A 6640-nucleotide genomic window follows, 5' to 3' on the forward strand; every position below is an offset into this window, starting at 1 on the left:
TGGCTTTTTCAAATTTTCTAATGTTTTTGTATTTTGTGACAAATTTTTCTCCCCCTAAAATGCAAAATCATTTAAAGAAAATTTGACAACACGATGTAGATAGCTTTGTCTCGCCATCCATTTTCTGCATCTCATCCTCTGTTTTATAGGAAATATAACACTACTATGTATCAGATTGTCAAGTTTTGTACCACCATGATTTACAACACATTGATTTTTACAGTTTGAAAACCGTTTTTCAATCTGGTGAAAGTAATCATGTTTGTTCCGCCGTGAGGGTTTCGGCATATTCAATCAACACATATTTTTTGCATTTTCTATTTTTGACAAAAATTAAAGACAAACATATTTTTGGTTTTTAATTTTTCAAATTTTTAGGGTTTTTGAAAATATTGTTTATTTATTTACAGAAAATGTTAAACTCCCTGTTCAACCAAACCAGGGTACAGCAGCCTCTTCCTCCTTTGCATGTGCCAGGCTGCTCCAACTTCCATTGTCACCTTCTTTGGCTTTGTTGAGCACCTGCACATTCAAAATATTCAATTACTTGAACAATTTAGCCCAGGTCTATTTGACCTTAGGCATTTCAATGCAATAATTTTCATTCAATGTCGGAAAATCTTTGTCATTAGGAACAAAGACTTTTTCATCTTTAACTTCAACTTTCTCATCTTTTACCGAAGTTACTTGTTTCTTAACAGAACATTTTTGACCTTTCGGTGTACCTCTTTTATAAAAATGTGAATCTTTTTGAACACTTTGTTTTTGAACAACAACTTTTGGTTTCCAAAACTCTTGGGGTTTTGTTATATCAACTGATGTTTTCCAACTTTGTGTTGTTCTTAATCTGGGTGTGTGAGAATTCCAGGTCTGTCTTGAATCGAACCTGTTCGGGTTTAATTTCCAATTTTGATTCGAAGCAAACTTGTTTGTGTTGTACCTCCAAGTTTGTTTTGAATCAAATCTGGTTAACCTTTGTTTCACATCCTCAGATTTTTGTTTTTCCACATTTTCAGATTTCTTTTTGTCAACATCCGCAGGTTTTAGATTTGGACACTTTCGTGCAAGATGTCCAATTTGATCACATTTGAAACATGTTCTCTTGGACACATCTTTAACCTGTGGTTGTTGCTTTTTCCTTTTGAGCTAAGAACTCATCAATAGACTGTCGTCTAAATTTTAGTTCTTTCTCTTCTTCTGACGTTGTTCCATGAACAAAATTCATCTTTGTTTGAGAACTCGGAACTTCATTCCTTTTCCAACTTTGTTTCTTTTTTTAACCCAACCTAGCCTTCATATTTTTCTTCTTAAAACCCGGTTTGTTATAAAAAGTTTTGTGACCTTTACCAGCATACTTTGAAATTTCAGATTTTTCAATTTCAACCATTTTGAAAACTTTGTCAATCTTTTCTGAAATCACATTCTGAATTGGGAAAACAACATCTAAGAATAATTTGTCCGATCCAATCATGGTATAAACCAATCCTTTTGAATCTTCATTCAAATTTTTCTCGGATTTTGTGTTTTTCAGATATCCATCATGAAAATTACCTTCATTTTCATCCTGTGATTCAGATTTACCTGTATCAACTGACTCTTCTTTCAACACACTTTCAACAACTTTACCTACCACCTCTGAATCATGAATATCATCAGATTTGGAATTGGTTGTGTCAATATTGTCTGGCAATTGATCAACCATGTTGAAAGCTTTTTCGACCTTTTCCTCATCATAAAATGCTAACTTTTCCGGTGGAGGAACTTGATGAAATTCTGAGCTAATGCCTTTCTTGTTTTGCTCAGACTCACCATCTCCCGGTTTTATATTGAAAATTCTTTCAAGAACATATGACGACACGTGATAACTTTTTAACCTGTTGTTGTCCTGTTCTAAATCAGCAATCTGTCGCTTTAGTTTAGCAACATCCTCAATATAGGAATTAACAACACCTTATTTAATTTCATACATTCGTTTAAGCTCTTTAGTTGTTTCAGAAAGATAATTCATTCTTGATTGAGAAAATTTCATTTCATCTTTTACTTTTTCATATGACTCTTTTGTAATGTGATATGCCAATTTCATTGAGTCATATTCTTTCTTCATTTCTTGACAAACAATTTCCTTTTGGTCACATTCTTCTGTCTTTTTCAAAACATTTTCTTTCAAAATCTCATTTTCTTTTTCTAATTTTTTATATTTTTCTGAAAGTTTTTCATCATATTCTTTTAAAACTTTTTCTTTTTGTAGAATTTCCTTGCATTTATCTTTGAAAATGTTTTCAATTTTTGTGAATTCAAGATCTCTTGTTCTGAACTTCTCATCTTTTTCAGTACAAGCTCTGCATATTTCCATGCATTTCTTGCATTGTTCAGTTAGTTTTGAGATCCCAGAATCAGAATTTACCTCAGTGATTGGCACCTCGGTGTTTTCAGCTGCTTCTGTCTGCTTCTGATCTTCTTTCTTTTCTTCAACACCAACTTTATCACTAGCATCACTAGCTTCCAAATTCTCATTCTTTACTTCTTCTTCTGCTTTCTTCACATCTTCTCCAATCTGCTGTTCTTCAGTAACAGCTTTCTCAACCTCTTCATTTACCTCAACTTTTTCTTTCACTTCTTCAACATTCACAACTTTGATTTCTTTCACAGCCTCAACTTCAACAACTTCAGCTTTAACTTCTTCAACAACTTTCTTCAGATTGTTCACCATTTCTTCAACATTCTTCTTCATTCTCTCTTCATCCCTTTTTCTCAGACATGATGCCATGGCATATCTGATTTCTTTTTAATGCCTTTTTGCATATCTGTCATCTTTCAACACACTTCTATAGTACTCGGCTCTTGAAGGGATTATGAGAAGAACATCTTCAGAGATTATATCTTTCTTTGGGACAACTGGTTCTCCTTATCTGTTGAAGTAACACTCTCTCTTTTTATCCCATCTCCTGTTGCTGACAGCACTCTCACAGTCTTCTTGCATGTCATCCATTCTGTTCAAAATAATGTTTCTTTCGGGATAAGTTTTCTCACTCAAAATCTCTTATTGAGTTTTCTTCTTGACCTCAGCAACAACATTTTCTTCTTTGTTTTCAGCTGTGTCTTTGTCTTTGTTTTCCTCTTTAATTTCAGCAACAAAGGCATATTGATCATGTTTCTTTAAAGGAATTTCTGAATCTTCCATTGTTCTAATCTTGAATCGATAATCAAGCCGATCTTCTTCTGGACAAATCTGGCTCCAATCAAAACCTTCATCATCAAGAAAGACCGCACAAGCCCTTGACTTGGATTTATCTTCAATCATTTTCAGATATTCTCTGCTTCAGTGGTAGATCGCCTTTCTGTAGTAATCATCATTGAAAGGATGTTCATTTCCACCAACTGTAGAATTAGTGCATTCTCTCTTGAAATGACCTTTCTGCTTGTATTTGAAGCAGGTCACTTTGGACTTGTCGAATCCAAGCTTTGTTGATGCACCTCCAAGAGATTGTTTTCCAGTAATTTCCATATATCTCTGAGCTCTGCGGATGCAACTAGCTAAACACCAACAGATGTCAATGAGTTCCATCTCTTCCGGATCAATATGGTCGTAGTCTTCTTTGGTTAACTCAGAGTTTCCAATTTTACCAGCTACAAGACCTTCATATGATTCCAGAATGGATACAAGAAAACTCATTTGCTGCTTAGCTGCATTGATGCTCATTGCAGGAGAATTTTTCAACTTGAGAGCAATGTTGCACAATATCTCCTCTGCTTCTTCAGAACTCGCTTTTGAAGCCAATGAATGATAACCCGGATCATAACTTGATGAACTTTTCTCGGGTTCTTTTGTTCTCTCACCACTGAATGCTGTCTTTGGTGAACCTACTACTTTCTCTGAAGGTAAACTTCCTTTGTAGTACAATCCAACATTCTGTTAATGAGAAAAACTGCTCATCTTGTTTTGTTTCTACAATTCAAGCTCATGAGTTTCAATCTTTTCAAACAATTTATCAAGAGAGATTGTTTCATAAAAAAGCATCATTTTTCAAAATAAAAACAAACGTTTGCCGCAGATCAGCTCGTGGTAACACTTCAATCACTTTGTCTATAATTTCCTCTCTTGTTTTTACTATCTCAAATCTCTCAAGTTCTATTTTAAGATGACAGAACATCTCTATCATTTGCCTCACAGTCTCTCCTTTTAAACTATCAAACAGATCAAATTCTTTTTTAAGCAATGCAATTTTGTTCTTTTTAATCTGTTTACCCCCCTCAGCTTTAACACGTAAAGCTTCCCAAACTGATTTAGATGACTCATCATGATTAAGCAATGCAAAAATATCGTTTCTGATTGCTGACTGAATCAACGCAATCATTCTCTATTCGACAGCAAATTCAGATTTATCTTCTCTGGATAATCTTTTGAATGGAAGCTCTTCACCTTTATCATCTTTTGGTCGTTCGTATCCAAACTCTAAACAAAACCAGCTTTCATGCGCATATGCTTTCGCCCAGTTAAGAAACTGTTCTTTCCAGAGTTGGTGGCTTTGAATGTGTTCCATTGAAGTTATCATGCTTGATATTCTCATTGATCGCTTTCGTGATGGTTTTTGGTGTAACCGTTGTAATCTCAGAAGATTCGGATGTGAACACGTTGAAAAACGTGTTGTAGAATTCTTCAGCCATGGTTTGATCCTAGACAAACAATCAAGCAAACACAATCAGTACAAACAATATCAAGTAATCTGAAATAGACTGACACTCGATTGACGTGAAATGATCTCAACACGAAAATTTCACTTTTCAAGTGAAATAGAAAACTCAAGCGGAATCACTTTGTTTGACAACTCAAGCGAAATCACAAGTTGACCAGTTGAAGCGAAATCAGTTGTTTAACACTCCAAGCAGAATCACTAAGACAACATTTCGAGCGGAATCAAATCTATCTTTCAAGCGGAATGCTGACTTCAAGCGAAATCAGGTATCAGTTTCAAGCAAAATATCATTTTGAAGTGGAATCTGATTGAATTTCGAGCGAAATCACCGTCTCGAGCGGAATTACTTGCTATTTCAAGCGAAATCTGGTGAAATTTTCAAGCGGAATAGTAACACTTGTTCAAGCGGAATCAAGTATTTGTCCAATTTTTGTCATTTTTAAGCTGAATTTCGGTGTCAAACTTTCAAGGCTTTGTTATTATACTGTTTTGCATGTTCGGTGAAAAATTCATTCCGTTTTGACCATGAAATCTTGTCCAGTTTGAAAAAGAAGGTGTAGAAGTCAGAAAATAGAGGATATCAAGCTAAACTCTTCTTCCTGAGCTCTGATACCACTTGTGGGATCGTTGTTAGGACCCGAACGAGTCGTTCAGAAGAGCTTTATATCCAATTCAAAGGCGGAATCAGTGAAATGGACGTAGAAACAGCTTGATACTCTTTAATTTGTCTCTAATATTGATTATAACAACAATTACAACCTGGACAAATTTTGGCAGCACCTCGTTACAGATTCTAAAGCGTACCAAATGAAAATGACAAGTGCCCTATATATAGTGTTGGTATTCCGCTCAAAATGATCAAGGCGATTTCAAGCGGAATCAGATAGTTCTGATTTTGCTTGAAATGTCTCCTTGCACTTTCAAGCGGAATCACCTCTATATCCACTAAAATTTGATTTTTGAACCTCAGGCACTGAATATCCTATCCTATCCTATTACATGATACAAGACGAAGTCAACAGACATAGTGCACTAACAGTAGAGATGCGGATGTTGCGGTGGATGTGTGGGTAAACAAAGTTTGATTGTATGAGAAATGAGGTTTTAAGGGAAATGTTAGGGGTGGCTAGTATATCGAGTAAGATTAAGGAGAGGAGATTGAGATGCTTTGGGCGTGTGAAGAGGTGGCTGACGACGACACCAGTTAGAGTAGTTGTGTGGAAGGTGGGAGGAGTAGAGGAAGGCCCAAATTAACTTTGGATGAGCGGATTAGACAAGATTTGCTGGAGTTGCACCTTTCTGAGAACGTGGTCCAGGATAGGAGTTCGTGGAGATGCAGGATTAAGGTTAAGGAGTTTTAGGAGAGGGTACTGAAGTTGGTGTGTGTGTCACACCCTGACTTTTGCGGAAGCGTGATTATTGGTGTCACTTTCTTAATACCATAGCATTCAATCATAACAACGCTATATGATAAAAACCATAAGATGTTCATCCCTAATTTAAGTTTGAAAATAACACAACATAATTGTCTGAAACGTTGACACCAAATTCAAGTTACAAACCACAACATGTTTTAATGAGTTCACAAAGACTCGACAAAAGATCTTAAACAAACCCGAGTTTAGAACCATGTATCTCGTCTAGGATTAAGATACATCTCCTAAACTCTGAAGGCTTGGATGACATCTTTTATTTACAACGCAGCTTGAAAACATGCAACACCTGCCAGATCCACTTAGTTCCCTGAAATACATGTAATTTGAAAACATCAACAAAAGTTGAGCGAGTTCATGTGTTTGTGTATGAATAAACCTTTAAATTACGTATGTATGTATGTATGTATGTCCCTGTTATGTAGCAATAAGGAAAAACAGATCACCAATGGTATGTGTGAAATGGTGCAGGAAAACTCAAACCTAGCGGAATTTTACCACGGCATTAGTATG

This window comes from Helianthus annuus, chromosome 17 (assembly GCF_002127325.2).
Source record: "Helianthus annuus cultivar XRQ/B chromosome 17, HanXRQr2.0-SUNRISE, whole genome shotgun sequence".
Lineage (NCBI taxonomy): Eukaryota > Viridiplantae > Streptophyta > Magnoliopsida > Asterales > Asteraceae > Helianthus > Helianthus annuus.